Source organism: Chlorocebus sabaeus, chromosome 7 (genome assembly GCF_047675955.1).
Source record: "Chlorocebus sabaeus isolate Y175 chromosome 7, mChlSab1.0.hap1, whole genome shotgun sequence".
Classification (NCBI taxonomy): Eukaryota; Metazoa; Chordata; class Mammalia; order Primates; family Cercopithecidae; genus Chlorocebus; species Chlorocebus sabaeus.
The window spans coordinates 132088321-132106428 of record NC_132910.1 but is presented as its reverse complement, the minus strand read 5'-3'; the positions used below and the strand labels follow the sequence as shown (position 1 = coordinate 132106428).

General features: G+C 38.8%; 1 long non-coding RNA gene across 1 annotated transcript in view; it reads right to left on the bottom strand.

Annotated features, from left to right (window-relative positions):
* Positions 1-856: 856 nt before the first annotated feature.
* The window catches only part of LOC119622305 (uncharacterized), a 1408766-nt gene continuing 1391514 nt past the window's right edge, over positions 857-18108 (bottom strand). Inside the window, exon 6 of the long non-coding RNA XR_005238953.2 lies at positions 857-1141. This is a non-coding gene — a long non-coding RNA (uncharacterized lncRNA). The remainder of the gene's footprint in view (positions 1142-18108) is intronic.

Sequence of the window (18108 nt, the reverse complement as noted above, 5' to 3'; positions counted from 1 at the left end):
AGTTCATTTCCATTCCAATAACACCTGTGACATTTAGACGTTCTATAGAATTTCTGCTTTCAATCTTTGCCGGTATCATATGCTGGTATTTAGTCAGAGACCTTAAAATAGTTGAACACTCAGAGGGTATACGGTGCAGCAAATAGGAACATTTTATGCTCTTCTACTTTTTATAATTCTTGTTTATAAAGTGGCCAATAAAATTATAATTATGTTTAGAAAAACTTAAAATTCCAAATAAAAAAAAACTTTAAATGCCCACAGTAAAAAGATGTGAAACTGCAGTCTTTATAAAACTTTCTAATATATTCATAATCACCATGACCAACAATAGCATAACAATAAAAATTAGATCTACATATCCTATGTTCTGAAATAAACTGCTTTTATGCAGAAGAATAGAATTTGCTCGTCAACACAGCCAATGTCCTTGATTTCCATTTAACAATCTCACTAGCATACAACAGATTTTCCTTCACATAGTTCACTACACACTTGTTATAGATTTTTTTCTTGGCGACATTTATCTTTCCTGTTTTATGAACCAAAGCTATTTTACATTTTCTGCCTTTTCTGTATAAAATTCCCATTAATAATTACTGGATTTCAAAGACTCCTGGCAGCTGGACACTTGATAACAGCTATTTTTAACTGATGTTAAAAGAAATACGATGGTAAGGTTGAAGACATACAAAATCACCTTCTCTCTCTCTCTCTTTCACTGTCTCTCTCTGCTTGTGAGTTTCCATTTGTAGCATTGCACACTTACGTGCACAAAGACGAGATAGCAAGATGTCATTGATTTACAGAAGTACTATGGCTATAGGCAGGGTACAGAAAAGTATAAAGAGAGAAAGTAGTTGTTTGACAGTCTTTTAGAAGTGTGTCTGAAAGAATGACAGGAATGACTAGAACATCAGAAAATAAGTTCTTTCCAGAAGACAGAGCTATCAAAACTGCTGGCCTCACATGGGCACTCACCGCTCCCTGGTCTTCCTAGGAGGCCGCTCCGGAACTCCAGGGTAGACTGGCTGCCAGCAAACACAGTGGGTTGTGCCTAGGCCTTCTGGCTCGCTCTGCCAAGGCAAAGGATGGTGGCCACCCAGCCTTCGGGTGCTCTTCCAAGGAAGCAGCTCTTCACCTGGAGAGAGAAGGGCATTTTTGACACAGAGGCCAAGAAATCCCTAACAATTACACGTGGGTAATTCACATAAATTGCATTTTATCAGTAATCCTTCTATTTACACATTTATAATTATTTCAGTTTTAAAGTATTTTTCTGGAAAAGAGAAAAAAATAACTAGATTTGATATAACCATGCATGTGTAGGTATACAATATCCACTCAAGATACAGAGAAAACACTGAAATCATATGGTGGGCTATAGTTAGGTAGCAGATCCATCAAGACCCTGTTTCTTGTCTTGCTGCCATTGGATTTAATTTTGCTAGGATATTCAAGTTATAGCATTCAAGTCCAGTGCAATCATGTATTTGGGCATATCTAGCTTGTTCACCTTGCAATAATACACATTATGGATTCTGGTAGAAACAAAAAATTTCACACATGTAAAGATTTTTCTTTCTAAAAGGACAGATTATATCATTACTTCCAGAGAGTGTAGGAGAGGGCAGAACTGTTGGGAGAAGTCCCTTCCTCACTCTTGGTGTTCCTCTCCACTGTAAGGCTACTCCACTAGTGCAACAGTCCAGGCAACTTCTGCTCCCTCATTTCTTCTGCCATAGGGAAGGAGAAATGACTTGTTTGATTGTGAATTTATGAAAAATTCCTGGGGGATTTTAGGCCAGATTATTCCTTTCTCTTTCTCTTGGGGGCTGGCCTCTTTTGAGAAAACATTTGTTCTTTGTTGTTTTCCTATATGCCATAATCTTACTGAGGGTCAGGTGCCATCCAGGATGTGGGGAACGGAGGGAGTGGTGGCCATGTTGGTTGTGTAAATTGAATGCAGGGGAGTGCTGATGATGGCCCACTCTGACACTGCAGTCAGGATTCCTGATCCCTGTCTACCTCTCCAACCTCATCTGGTGCACACCACCCTCACATACACCATCACACATGGAAGACTGGCCGTTTCCAGTTCCTGGAGCATATGCTGCACTCCACTGCATTGGGCTCTTTCTACCGACATCCTCTGCTTGGAATGGTCTTCCCATTAATTTTATTATAAAATTATATTTTATTAAATTTTATATAATTATATATAATACATAAATTATATGTAATTATAATATAATATATAATTATATATAAAAGGAGGCAGTTGAACATTATTTGGGCGCATAGTGAGAATTATATTCCAAGACCTTCAAGACTGTCTTAGAGGTGAAATATCCCTGCTTCTTAGTATAAACCCCCTCCCTCACTGCCCTACATCAAATCCCAACAAAATCCAGAGATTGAGAAGTACACGAAGACCACGGCTGCAGTACCCACAGTATTTGACAGCTGCAAAATAAGGACTAAAATCACAATTCGTAACATGCCATAAGATAATAGGTTTTGGTGAATGGCAGTTTACTTTGCAGATGAGTTTTTGGTAATTACATTTACCAACGAGTGTTTTCTCTGCTGATAATCAATCTGTATCCCCTTGTAAGTCCTCTACTCATAGGAAGAATACAACAGCAAAGAGGGTTTCTGAAAACAAACACAATCTGAAACTCATTATCGAGTGAACTATGACTAAATAGGAAAGGAATCGAGCCACATTTGTCCACATTCTGGGCTTTCCAGGGCCACCGGCATGGGTTGAACTTTGGACCTTCTTGGATACCAGACTGGCCCTGATCAGAGGGAAACACCTGGCTCATCTAGGGAGGAAACTGTGCAGGAGATGCGGAACAAACTAAAATCAGATTGCACATTGCCCCCAAAGACTAGAGTTTAACAAAGGGACCCGCAATGCAGCCTGGTTAAACAAGGAACCCCAGCCGTGTCCCATGCACTTCCCAATCTCTGAATTTTGTGGGGATTTGATGTAGGGCAGTGAGGGGGTCGTTTATACTAAGAGGTAGGGACATTTCACCTCTAAGACAGTCTTGAAGGTCTTGGAGTATAATTCTCACCATGTGCCCAAATAATGTTCAACTAAACTGTAGATGGTTAACAGTTTGTATTTTACAGATGCTTACATTATGAAGGACACTCGTCAAGTTACTATAAATTCGGTGCTTTTTGAGAGTAAGTTATTGAACAATTATCAACAGATGGTGAGTGTATGTTTTATAATAAAAATATACAAAACATAAAATGTAAATATAGAAAATAGAAATATATTTTAGTAAACATGTAAATATATTGGTAATACAAATATATCAATACATGCACTTATAATATTAACATATATATTTATGGATATATATTTTTTCATCCTAAAAAACATAAATATTCCTTAAAACAGTGAGAAATACATCACTGCGCCACTGTACACTTCAATTCCTCATTGTGTCTTTTTTCACAAAACATTGGAAAGTTTGTTTTTAATACAACAGCTTTGGTACATCTATACAATTATCACCTCCAAATAGATGCAAAGCTCTGTGGTATTTCAAAATACATGACATCTGAATTTGTTTTATATGATGTGTTTCCTTGCATTATTTTCTCTCGGTTATAGTCATGTGTGTACATACACAGAGCATGTTAATGTGCTTCATTTCCAACGAGTGTGTTCCTGGAAGGATTCCTGCCCACAGAGTGAGTGTGGAAATGAGATATTTGGTCTTTCATGTCATTCTCTCAGAGTTTGGGTGCATTGCCGGAATGTAATGGAGATTATAGCTAAATAAATGACTCAATAGTCAACCTTCTAGAAATGCTCGTAGTTAGCTTTCAGGGTAATGTTAACTTCATTGTGGTATTAGTAATCTCATCAACTTTTTGGTTAGGGATGGATAAATAACTAGCTTTTAGTATGTAAATTACCAACAAAAACGTTTTGCAGAAAATGGGTCAGGTTAGAGATGTAAATGAGGCCTAAAATGTCTCATTAGGTTTTGAATTGCTTTTTTTTTTTTTCCCAAGCATTGTAAATCTTGTAAGCTTTTGGGGTAATTTTCTTGCTTGAATAAGCTAGTAAGGTCTTTTCCAATAATAAATGAACTAAAATACTTCTCAAAACTAATTTTGCTTGAAAAGATAGAACAAATTGAATATCAAAGTATAATTTACTTCAGAGTTACTCGATATTTCTGTCTCCTAATATTTTTAGGTAATAAATTGTAGAGATCCCATGTACAGGTTTCATTGTGTGCTTTGTGTTTAGGTGCAGACAGAGATCTCTATCCATGGCTCTCCTTTAAAATCAATTGTGTATTTGAAGGATACTTATCAGATCTTGCAACAAATCATTAACTACAGAATATGAGTCTATCTTTTGTGAAGGAATGAATCTTCTTTGATTTAGCAAAAATATCTCTCTGGTTCTCTATTTGTAACGCTCATTACTAATCCATATTTTCAGAACAAATACGATGCAAAAACCTGGTCTTGCTCACAGCCCTGCTCTTGGCCAGCTTGCATAGTTAAAGGATGACTACAGATCCACACGCAAGGCGACACTGCCTTAGATCTTAGAAGATGCTAATAAAACAGCGTCACATCAGAGTGTGACTGTCACTAGGCAGTCTCACACATCTCACTTTTACCACATTGGTTTCTATTCTACAAACCTCTAATTTGCAGCAGTCTAAATTAGCCCCGTGTGACAATGTAGGAAGTGTTTGTTGGTTACTCTCATCTCTCACAGCATCGCCAATGTGTAGGACAGTTTAGCATTTGAGACTCATGACAGGGGGCTGCATTTTGTCACTCTAAAAGCTGCAAAAGTGAAATAGTAAATATGCAATTACAGCAACTACCTATATTTAACTAGCTTACAAAATCTAAAAGGGAAATCAATCAACTCGTTGTCATCATTTGGTTTGTTTCTGTAGAGAGCCTAATTTAGTACAAACAAATACAGTTCATGATGATAAAACCTCGTTAGGATGGCTTTCATTTCAATGGCCAGCAACAACCAGTACCACCATTTGCCACCCCCAAAGACAGTCAGCTCTTTCCCAAATATCCACGGCAGTATTTGCCTGTTCCTATAGACATTTATTTCTTTATTTTAATTTATTCATTCATTTATTTATTTATTTGGAGACAGAGTCTCACTCTTGTTGCCCAGGCTGGAGTACAATGGTGCGATCTTGGCTCACTGCAACCTCCACTTCCCAGGTTCAAGCGAGTCTCTTGTCTCAACCTCCCTAGTAGCTGGGATTAGGGAGCACCCACCACAAAATTTAGGGGCTAATTTTTGTATTTTTAGTAGAGATGGGGTTTCACCATGTTGGCCAGGCTGGTCTCGAACTCCTGACCTTAGGTGATCTACCCGCCTTGGCTTCCCAAAGTGCTGGGATTGCAGGCGTGAGCCACTGCGCCCAGCCAGACATTTATCTTCATAGTTTGCTATAGCAAGCTTTCTTACAGATGTTTACAAAACAAAGCCTTTTCTGTTTTCTCTAAGCAGTCCACATTACATGAATGTATATATCACATGTCCTTACAGATAGAGTTTGTTTTATTAATTTTATACCTTAAGAAAAAAATATGAGATTACATTCTTCACAGAGGGATTTCATTTAAATTGCCCTGAGCTGCCTACTCAAGTTTTGTAGGTAAATAAAAGATGTTCTTACATGTTTTAGCAAAGGGTAAGTGAAGGAGGTGACGGCAAATACAGGCGATACGCAGACCTCGTCTCAGTGGGTTAAAAGAACATAGCTACTCAGGTGTTATGCCGCTGTTTTATTTCATGTATTTTGATGGAAGATAGTTACTTTGGATACACAGGGCAGATAATCTGAGAGAGAAATATGAGTCCCAACATGTATTTATATAGTCTACATATCGCCATGTCACCTTTTTCTGCTCACTACCGAAGTTCTAGTATTGGCTTCCCTAAATCTTACACAGCTTTTCTTGTCTAGCTTCAGTCCACTGGGTATCCTTCTACTTTCACGTTGATTATATCTTCTTGTGGAAGTCTAGCTGGCTGTTTATTCAAAGACTGACCTCCTCCATAAGGCATTGGGAGGCAGGGAGCACATACCACCATCCCTATTCTTTTGGTTGCGATTACTTATTTAGCTCTCTTATAAATGCACAAAGGACTGTGCTATATTTTCCACTTATTTAGAAATAATAAAAATAATAGCTAAAATCCCCTGAACACCTATCAGGGACCAGATGTTCATTTTACCCTTCAAATACTCCAGCGGCAAGTGTAATGATCAGTCCCACTCTCTAAATGAGGATTCTAAGGTTTAGAGAAACAAGGTCCCTTGACCAAAAATATATAGCATGTGGTGGTACCAGAACTTGGACGCAGAGAGAATGACTCTAAAATCAGTACCCTACATATCATCAACACAGAATCTCTGTTAAACACAAGCTTCTTATGCTCATCCTGCCTTCTAAGGCATGTTGTCACCTGCGTTTGAGCATACAAAGTCTGAAAGTGTTAGAACTCTCGCTCTCCTGAATCCAGACCCAGGAGTCTTTACCCCCAGCTCCAAGCTGTTGTGGAGGGGCATTTGTTCTTCCCGATATAAAGACTAATACTAGCTGGAACCCAGTTTAGGTGGCAGTTCATTATGCTCCTGTCATTTATGTGACTATGTAATGTCTCTGGGAGTATAATTATATTTTTAGGTAAAGTCTCTTGGCATAATGAGTTCAAGAATTCCATTACCAGTAATAACACCTCTCATTTGTTGAAGTCCTTATAACATCCAACGTTTTCACAAATATGAACTCATTTTATTCTCAATGTAGCTCTCTAAGGTAGGCAGAACAAATATTATTATCCTATTGTGCCAAATGAGTACAGAGAAAGGATGGAAGAGAAATTGACGTTTACTTAGCATCAACTGCTTGGGAACATGATTCTAAGTACTTTACTGAATTCTTCCTTTCAGTTCTCATACCCTCCTTATGGTGTATATGTACTTAACCACATTTTACAGAAGACGTAACTGGAGTTCATAGAGTCTAGTTAACAGCTTGTGAAAGAGGCTAGATTAGAGATTAGAAGTCACTGAGACATCATTTTTCCCCTTATAACTCAAATTCAGTTGGCAACACTTGTTCAGTGATTACACATAGCGTTGTGTTGTCAGCTATTTCATGCATAGGATGGCATCTTGTTTCTCTGTGTAGGTCTTCATTTGGTTAAAAGAAAGAATCATGTGTTATTTTCTTTGAACCACTTAGAACACACACTTTTAAGCTAGGCATAAAAGGTCAAATTAATACAAATACCTAGAATTTGAAGGTGGTCGGGAAGTAAGAGGAGGCTGTTCTTGCTTGTACTTTTATTTGTTAACCCAGCAACTATATCTCTCAAGCAATTGCAGACATGTACAGTGATCTCAGAAATTCCTATTTATTCCTGGGACATTCCTCCTTAGGTGAGATATTTCAAGGGCCTGAATTTGAACTCATTATATTATTCTATATCCCTGAGACTCAGAGAGTTTAAAATGATGTGTCTAAAGTTGTGACTAGGAAGTAGCAAATCCAAGGTTAAACCACATCTTTGGAAATCTCTTTTCACTGTATCTCTGTATGAACTAATGTTTGTAACAAATTGCTATTTTTGTTATGCATATAAAAGTATAGGCTGGGTGCAGTGGCTCATGCCTGTAATCCTAGCACTTTGGGAGGCTGAGGCGGGTGCATCGCCTGAGGTCAGGAGTTCGAGACCAGCCTGGCCAACATGGTGAAATTCCATCTCTACCCAAAATACAAAACTAGCCAGGCGTGGTGGCAGGTGCCTGTAATCCCAGTTACTCGGGAGCCTGAGGCAGGAGAATCGCTTGAATCTGGGAGGCAGATGTTGGAGGGAGCCAAGATTGTACCATTGCACTCCAGCCTGGGCGACAGAGCAAGACTAGGTCTCAAAAAAAAAAAAAAAAAAAAAGGATAGATCTCCAGAAATTGGAAGGATGCTTTTTACTTAGTAAATAATCAGTGTAATATCATAAGGACAAGTAAAATTGTTAAAAAAAAAAAAAAAAAAAAAAAGAAAAGAATCTTCTTTAAATAACAAATTATCACAATATTGAATATTCATTGGTTAAAACAAGAAGAAACATTTACTGGTTATTGTAACTAAAAATCAGTGAGCTGCATGTAGGAAACGTGACATTTTTCTCATTGGTCTTAGTTTGTGTACATGCATGTGTTTATAAATAACATTTTATTTTGAAAGTACTCATTCAAATCAGCTTTCTATTTATGAATCTCACTTTATTTCCTTCTGCCTTCCTCATACTGTTGTTTAGTGTGAAACATAATTCTCAGAAAAAATATGAAGTTCAATTGCATCACAGTACATAGCATATATTGGTCAAACAACATAACGTTTGTTGAATGAATAAAGAATGATGATTGATCAGGTAGTTAGTTTCATTGCAGTGGCTGAGCTGACCATTGTATAAGATATAGTAACATGGAGAAAGGAATTATGAGGAACACACATTCTTAGCCATATTCCACGAGTGCAGGACAATTCTCCAGGTGCCATTGGACTGACTCACTTCTCTTTCCTTTCTCATTGGTAGTTCTCAAGAATAACTGCAGGCTGGTCACAGTGGCTCAAGCTTATAATTCCAGCACTTTGGGAGGTTAAGGCAGGAGGCCTCCTTGAGACCAGGAGTTTGAGACCAGCCCGGGAAACATAGTGGGACCCCACTTTCTACCAAAAAAAAAAAAAAAAGCCAGACATGGTGGTGTGCACCTATAGTCCCAGCTTCTCAGAAAGCTGAGGTGTGAGGATCATTTGAGCCCAGAAATTTGAGACTACAGTGAGCCTTGATCATGCCACTGCACTGCAGCCTGGGTGACAGAGTGAGATCCTGTCTCTAAAGAAAAAAAAAAAAAATAAGAATAACTGTAGAATGTGCTAGGAATACAGTATCTTGAGATAGGGAAGAACTTCCAGAAATAGCCAAGCCTTGTTTGTTTTCCTCAGACGAAATGCAACATCTTGAGATAGGCAGGAATGGCTAGGGGAGCTGAGATTTGTTCCTGTCTCCCCTAGGAGCAGAATGTCCTCAAGGCATTCCCCGTGAGTCATGTGGCCAGCCCCTGAGATATATCAAACGGTCCCTCCATCTGTCCCAGGCAGCTTTCATGAGTCTTGGGAAACCAGCTCACAATGGATCCTGGGCGTCTTTGCCTCTTCCTGCCCAGCAGTAACTAACAAATCTGCTTTATATAAAACCTGTTGCATGTGAGTGTATTATGCTTCACCAGACTCAGACAACTGGCAAAACTGCAGCCCAGGTCCAGTGGGGACAAGTGTTCAACTCCTATTCCCGGTGGCTGGCATAATCATAACCTTTGCTATCACCCACATGGTGGAAGTCCTCCCTTGGGATTGGTTATTAGTGAACCTGCTTCCTAGTGAGATCACAGATTCTATCTGAATCTCACCTCTCTATACTCGGCATCAGGTAGAGCACTAGGACCATGTTAGACATTCAGTGCATGTTTCTTGCACTGATGAATGCTTCCTGCTCACAAGCAGCCTGTAATCCATGGAAGCAGGCACACGGAGAATGTTTTCCACTGTCTTCCCCATTTCCGGGTTCAGTTCTTAAAAAGGATGACCAGCCTCCTGCAGATACCAGGGAAGAAGCATTGCCTTTTCTCTTACTCACTCATCACTTAGGCACACCTGTATTCCAGCCTCATGTGTTCTGTTAGATTCTCTCTGTGCACAGGTTGCAGGATTTCTTCTGACTCCTACTGGTGAGGGCAGGGTTTTCGCAGGCCAGAGATCTCTACGTCTGGCCAAAGGTTTGCTGTGTAGTTGTAACTGTTCCCATGCATTTATCTGAAGCTCTAGATTGGGCGAGGATATAGCAAGAGGCTCAAGTCCCAGCCATGTTCTCGTATCCAGCTTGTCACTTATATCTTATTTACATCCATATCTGATTCCTGTGCCTATTCCGCATTATTTTTCAGAATGCAGAATGTAGCGATCACAGCCGAGTGATTACCCATGACCCAGACCTCAGCAGTTGATATGACATGTTCTTAGAGTTGTTTCATTTTTTCAAAACAAGCTAATTTGATTTTGTTACCCAGTGGGAAGGCTTGTTATAATGGTGTATTGAAAGATTATTTTCAAATCATGTTTTTGACTTTTGTCAAAAATACCCAATGTTTTAGCCATAATATAGTTCAAAGGGTCAAAAATATTCCACCTTCAAGGATGTAAAGTTCAATTCATTCTCCAAAATATATCAAGCCTGACTTGAACTATGATGCATTATATCCTCCCCTGTTAGATCCCAGGAGCTGGTGATCAGGATGCGGATGCCATCATTTCTGAGAGTCAGTTCAGTTACAGCAGAAGACAAAATGAGAAAATCTGGCTTTGCCTCTTTGAGGTTTATGACATGGGCAAACCATTTAATTTCTCTAAACACTAGTTTCCTCATTTGTAAAATTGGGATGTTAGACAGTTGTCTCCAAGATATCTTCCAGTTCTAATATTCCACTGTGGGAGGTTCCAACTGCGGCATAAGATCCCAGAAATCTCTAATTGCTTCAAAGATTGTGTCAGGAGACAAATTAGATCATACGAGATTCAGAATACAGACTTACCTCACCACACATAATGCCATCAGTTAATTACTTTTTTATTGTTGCCATAATGGCTTTTGCAAAGTCATCCCACTTTTGGATGGTGTCTTTTTTCATTATAACTACTTCACCACCAAAAGTAAAAATAAAAATAAAAACACCTAAGAAAACAAAAACAAAACTACACTAAATAAATACACTCTAAAAAGTGATATTTTGACATTAGGGTTTCAGGCACAAATAGAATACATTTGAATCATATGCTATGTTTGGATGAATGCAAAATGTTTTTGCTCTGCATAGATCATGCTTGTAAGCGAGGTGAAGAGTAACATTCTCACAAATTTTCAGTCTGATATGCATGAGCTACTTCCAAGTATTTCAAAGGGCTCCTATACTTTACTAACGTAGTGTTTTTTATTTTATTTGACTAAAATTTTATTTTTAAAGTTCAGTTTAGGAGTAAAAAATCCATGAGCTCTAAAATAGTTTCAGAATTGGCAAATAAAAATAATTATCATATACTTTTGTTATACCTTTTGTATACAAATTATATATAAAATTTGAAAATTTATGTTCCAAATTTTTACTTATAAAAGTTTGCTTGCTTTTATTTTCAATTAATATATTTTTTAAAACTGTGAACAACCTTGGAGTATCTTTACTTGGCATAAAATGTATCACAAATTTAGCTCAGCAAATTAAAAGACATTATTATTTTTTACTTAACTCTTTTTTAGAAATTTAACTTAACGGAAGGTTTTCAGGAATGAGTTAAAATTGTAAATTTATAAAGCAAGGGATAGGTGTATTCATGTCCTAGGTGTATTCATGTCCATCTTCCAACCTGAATAAGGTTGTATCTATTCCATTCTGAATATTCTGATTAAAAGAAAAATATACTCCTCTTCAGTCGACTGTGGCAACTTCAAAGCTTATAAATGCACTCCTGGCATCTCCATTCCAGCGAGGGTTACTGTGTGCGTGTGTGTGTGTGTGTGTGCGCGCGCGCGCGCGCGCGTGGCCATGCACTGAAAGTATTTCAAAGCTAAACTGAGTTTATAGAGAGGTATAGAGAAAAGAGATGAGTGTCCCTTTAATAAGAAAAAAATTGAGAATTAGAGAGCATCGACCTAGCTGGAAAAGGCTGAGACAGTTGAAACTTCAAGCTGCCTTCACAATCACCAGCAAAACTTCCCTCCAAAGTTTCTGTTCAAATGACTACCTGCCTGTACGTACAGCTCTCTGACCTCTGGAACTGAAGGAGGAAGGAAGGAAAGGAGGATAAGCACCTTCTTTCTGGAAACCTGTCATTCAGTCTCCGACAGGAATTTACAAAACAGGTGCAAGCTCATGTCCTAGTAAGGCAACTGAGTTTTGCCACAATGATCTATATATGAATAAATACTGCTTGTATCAGCATGGTTTGTATAGTGTTAGATCCTGAATGCTTCTGGCATCTGACGCTATCCATGCATTCTTCATTCATTTCATCAATAGCATCCACCTAAACTTTCTTTGACATGGCTGTCCCATTCTGTTCATCTGGTTTCTCAGAGGTATCCGGTTTCATCACATGTCTTTTATGAAATATACTTCTGCTGTACAAATACAATAGGTAATCAGCACTTTTTCTTGCATAACATAGAAATGTAATTTATCTATTTGAAATTTCTATATTTACTTCCTTAAGAATAATTTGTATCAATGTTTTGCTATAATCAAAACCAATATGGCAAAGCTGCAAAGTGTCAAATACCTTAAGAAATAATAATTTAATGGATGGTGCATGAAGAGAGAAAAATCATCATATAGCAGGCTTATATCTTCTAAAAATGTAAAATAAAAACACAAAACGTCTTAGAGAAACAGTTATAGACGGTAACATTTACACGAATCAGATCTTTCAATGTGAGTACACTACTTTAAAACAATCAGAACTCTCAACTTGAAGAGGCATATTAGGATTTTTACATGCTGGTTATTTCCAAATCGTTTTCCTGATCTTTAGTCTGCTTAATTCTCAGTGGCAGTGCAGTTCAGGTGCTCAAATATTGCAGTTTCAGTTCACCTCCTCTACCCCAGACCCAAGTCCGACCTGCATATGAACTATCTTGTCTTACAGGAGGTCAGGGCACTCACTCACTACAAGTGTTCCTTCTGGAGACTGTGATGTTGTCTAATGTACTTGCTCACAACAGCAACCCAAAACAAGATACCACATTGATCGAGCCGTCACTGGAAGCTGGGCCTCGTAGAGGCAGAGAGAACTGTCTTGCAGTAAGGGAGACCTGGTGGCGACATGCAAGTACACCCCACTCTGGCAAGAGGCAGCCCTGCACTTGTCGCTAGCTTCGAAGACAGCTCGCTTCACTGACACAATGCCCAGCAAGGACAGGGAAAGGCTGCAGGGAGCGCGCCGATGGCCACTCTCTAAGGACAGAGGAAGAATAGAGAGTTGGGAAATTGAAAATAAATAATACAACTCCCTTTCTGATGTAAAGTGCCAAAGATTTCAGAAGGGAATGCAAATCCAGCACAAAAGGCCTTTGTTTTCTTCACTTGTATTTTGACATTTTCCTAGAATCACTTGATAGCACTCATATTAAGCTTCATTTCAGATTCCCATCCAAAGTCAAACTACCAGAAGCAGCAGAGTGTGACAAAACTTTCCGAAAGAAAAGACCAGAGGGAGTGTTTTTGTTTGATTTTTTTTTTCTCCACGGTTTTCCAGAGAAGACCAATTAAAAAAATTAAAGGTCATATTAGAAAACAAACTTCACGCTAATAAATGACTTTGTTCTATCAGTGCAAAAACATGGGACAGAGCATTTAATTTTTACAAACTCTCCAGCTATCCTTGTAATTCAGGTTATCTCATGTGTGCTTTTATGCCATCACCAGCACAGTTTCACGATCTATAATAACTCTAAGTATGAATATGAACACTCTTTGCAGGAGTCAACTGTCAGATACAGTCAGGAGGATTTTCACATGCAATGGAGCGAAGCTGTAACCGCGGTGCGTGCTATACATTTGCAATAATTGTGTAAATGCAACCTTCTTAAGGGATTCCACACAGCACATTCTAAAAGCACGAGAGTGTGTTTGAAGGATAATGCTAAATGGTATGAGGTATATTTTCCAAAGAGTGCACATGAAGAATCTAAAAACAAAGAAATAAAATTCAGAAAACTACATGTTGAAGCCTGTTTCCTCTCTGAGGTTGCATTAGAGTTATTAAAAAGAAAAAAAGAAAAAAAACAGGAAGGAAATTAAATTTCTATTTTCACAGGCAATAATGTGTTGTACAATTTGCAATTAAAAATAAATTAGGCACAAAATCTGCAACAGATTGTTTTTAAACTTTCATTAAACCTCTTGAGTTATGCTGCTAGATGCAATGTGCTAACAGAAATGCTAGGCTTGAAATGAGTTTCTGGCATATGAAATAAAACTACGTCTTCAATCTACAAAAATTTAATTTACAGCTTAGCTGATTGGATGTAGCATTTTAACACCATTTTGGAGGTTTAAGAACAGCAAGTGCCATAATCCTCTGAGTATTTTGATCACTAGCACACAAGCATGTAACACACTTTGTGTTCAAGGGGAACCTTTATCCAGGATGCAAAGCTGGTGCTGAATTATAATCACATTCAAAAAGATTGCAAGCCTGTGGGTATTAAGCTTTGCACTCTCAAGCTTAGCCAAGAAGATTTAAGCAACCTACTCTGGGACCATACGGTTGATCTGATAAGAGTATTCTGAGACCTTGAAGTTTATTTTTATCAGAAGTCTTGCATTCAAGGTCTCAAACATTAGACCTTTTTAGTGCTAATCAAAAGTGTTTCCTTGCAAGCTCCAGCAATGACACTTATAAGCAGACGGAATTCATAAGAAAGAGAGAGAAAGAGGAGAGGGACAGGCACAATGGTTTACCCCCTAAATAAAAGAAAATCTTGAAGGTCTAAAAACAACTTCTGATGTCTTAGATGTTATTCCAGGTTTCTTTGCTGTATTAGTCTGAAAAAGATTTGTCAGGTATTTTCACTACTCAATTTAAATACTTAAGTTATTGAAAAGACAGATGCCATCTGTATCATAAAGCAGTCAACTATTTTGCTGAACTTTTTTTTGTCCAAATGATTCAGTGAGTTATTTATAGAGCAGGTACTGCTCACATTCAGTCTGTAAGATAAGATGCAAGGAGAAAATAGAGTTCAGAATTTATTTTTACATATTCTTTCATAAAAATTGTAATTGAACGTAAGAGATGAAAAGGCGGTGAAAGAATCACATCAAATAATCATATCTGAATTTCCCTGGAAGAGATGAGAAAATAAAGGTGTAGGCAGCCCAGAGTCCCTGAGACATCTGGAACAAAAGCTTTGGACCTAACATCTTGTGTTCTTTCTTTGCTCTTTTGTAATTAGTGACTATTGTGGGAGTTGTTTCTCTTACATTTATGTCATTTTGACTGAAAAAGATAAAGGACTAAGATAATTTCACAACAACAGTCTATGTATTCTTACTTATTTATCATTTGTGGGTGTTTTTCCCTATTTTAAACCAAAAAAAAATGAGTGCAATTCAAACTGGCAATATTTTGATGAAGGTCCAAGAAATAATATTTTTTTTCTCTTTCAATTGAAATGAAATAGAAGTTGCCCACACATATGTTTTTTAAAAACATATAACAAGTAAGGCACAACTTATCTTATTCACGGTCATTGAGGCTTAGTTTGATCTGTAAAGGTCTATTTGGGTCTCTTTCATCAATGAAAGTGTGTGACATAGTCACAGCTTTTGTATCTGGTAGGCTCAACTGCCTGGGCAATACAGGGGGCATAGTTCAGTCAGAGTAAGGAAGAGGCAGGGGTTAGGCCTAGGCTGGATCACGTAGGGAAAGGTGCCTGAGTGGCATGTGGGTGGGATGTAGTACACAGATGACCCGAGATGACCTTAGCAATTCTCTGCTTCTGAACTGAAGAGCCATGTTGACTGGTCAAGGCAAGTGGTAGACCCAGTGAAGATCTATCTAGATATACAGATTCAAGTAGACACATAGAGATCTTAGCCAAACAAGAAGAGAAGTCAGAGATTAAGTTCAGGGTTGAAGATTCAAATAGGACCTGGGAATAGAAGTAGGTATATCAATGCTTCATATTTGTAGTGTCAGAATATTGAAGCAAAAGGAAGGCCTGCACAATGACACCATTTGCACACACATAACCATGGGCCCCAGGTGTAGCACACTTTCAGCTCCAGTTTCTAGTAGCCTTTGCAGTGTTGTTGAGTAAAGACTTAGAATGATCCCATTTTTTTCTCCATCCCTCCCTTTGCCAAGAGGGTAAGACAACTTTCTTCAGGTGCCTATGATTGTAAAAGGGCTCATTCCTCAGGGGTAGCCTCGGCTTTTAAAGGATGAACCTGCTGGCTATAGAGGCTTCCTTGATTAATTCGAGAATAAGGACAAAAAAAATCCAAGTAATGGTGGGTGGGAAGTCCACATCCCATCCAACAGCTGAATTAGGGTCTCGGTAGAAATAGTAATGAACCACACAACTATTGCAGGTCTTTTTTTCGGTCATCACTATGTCTGATCTCTAAAATATCTGACACCACTGAGGACTCCCTGATTTTGAAATCTCTCTCCTCTCCTATTTCCTGAAATTTAGCTCTCTGCTAGTTCTTCTACCTTTCAGACTTTTCATTTTTATTATCCTTTCTGGTTTCTCAACATCCTTTTGAGTTATCCAATTATCGGGACATTTCAGGCTTCTACACTTGGTTCTTTGCCTTTCTCAAATACCCTTCATGGATGTCCTCATTTTATCCGATGACTTCAGCCTCATCAAGTCATGATGATTCTGTCTCTACCTTCAGGTATTAGCCCTCTTCTGAGATCCAGAGCTGCATTTCCATGGCCAACTGGACATATCAAATCTGGATGCCTTTAAGTACTTGAAAGCTAACATGTCATAAACTGGACTCCTTTCTTTCTTTCCACTCCATCCCCCACTTCCCTACCACGCCTGCCTAAGCTTGTCCTTGCTACTCTAGTCTTCACCTTGGTTAATGGGGCAATTTTCTACCCAAAGTGTTTATCTTGTGGTCATTTTCAAAGCTCTCATCCTCTTCCCTAACATCCAGTGTCATAAGAGTCTGTTAATTCAACCTGAAGCACATCTCTCCGATCTGGTATGGACTCTCCTGCCACCTTGCTGCTACTCTCATCCTACCCACTGCCTTACCATCAAACATTTGCAATAACTCTGGTATCTGATTCCTCCATTTCATGGTACTCACCATGTGGTCCAAGAAGGGCAGCATTAGCATCACGTTTGCTAGAAATAGAAACCTCTAGGTCCCACGCACACCTGTTGAGTAAGAAAGTGGGTGAGGGGCCTGGCAGTCTGTGTTTTTAACCAGTGCTCCAGGTGATTCTGAGGAATGCTCAATTCGTGAATCACTGATGCAGTTGATTTTTGCTCTGCTGGTTGAATAATTCCTTATATAAGAAACCGAACTGTGTCATTCCTCTCATGCACAGATCTGCTTGTAACCAATAAGATTAGCCGGTTTCTTGTGAAAAGCTACTGTGGTGGTCAATAGTGCTGTTTACCAAGCTTCAGGGCACATGCTCCTCTTCAAAGTTAGGTATGTCCATGTACATTGTTTTGGTTAATGAAATTTAAAGTAAGAGATTTCTTTCACTTTCGGTGAGTGTTGTGTTTGTTTGTTTGAGATGGAGTTTCACTCTTGTTGCCTAGGCTGGAGTGCAATGGCGCGATCTCAGCTCACTGCAACCTCTACCTCCCGAGTTCAGATGATTCTCCTGCCTCCATCTCTCAGGTAGCTGGGATTACAGGCATGTGCCACCACGCCCAGTTAACTTTGTATTTTTAGTAGAGATGGGGTTTCTCCATGTTGGTCAGGCTGGTCTTGAACTCCCGACTTCAGGTGATCCACCTGCCTCAGCCTCCCAAAGTGCTGGGATTACAGGCGTGAGCCACGGTGCCTGGCCAGTGAGTGTTTTTTAAATAACCAGTGACCAACTTGCCACGTCTCTTTCTTCCTGTCATCGTCTCTAGCAGCATTCAGGTGTTGGGGGTTCTGTTAGCCTGGGCCCTAGAGAGAGGATGATGAGCAGCAGAAGTCTGAGCTGACTGTGATGGTTATGTATGGGAGTGAGAAATAAACCCTTGTTTCAAGTTACTGAGATGTTGGGGTGTCTGTTCCTGCTGCACAACCTAGACTATTCACAATGATTCACTTTACTTTCTTGTTCTTGGCCCCCATTCAGTAATTCTCCTTTCCTACAGTTTGTGCACAAAGAATAATAAATTCACTGCTCAGTCAATCTGCCACGCTTCTTTATGACATCACAGCTTTGCAGATCCTACTCTCTATGCTTGGAAGACTTAACACACGTTTTTA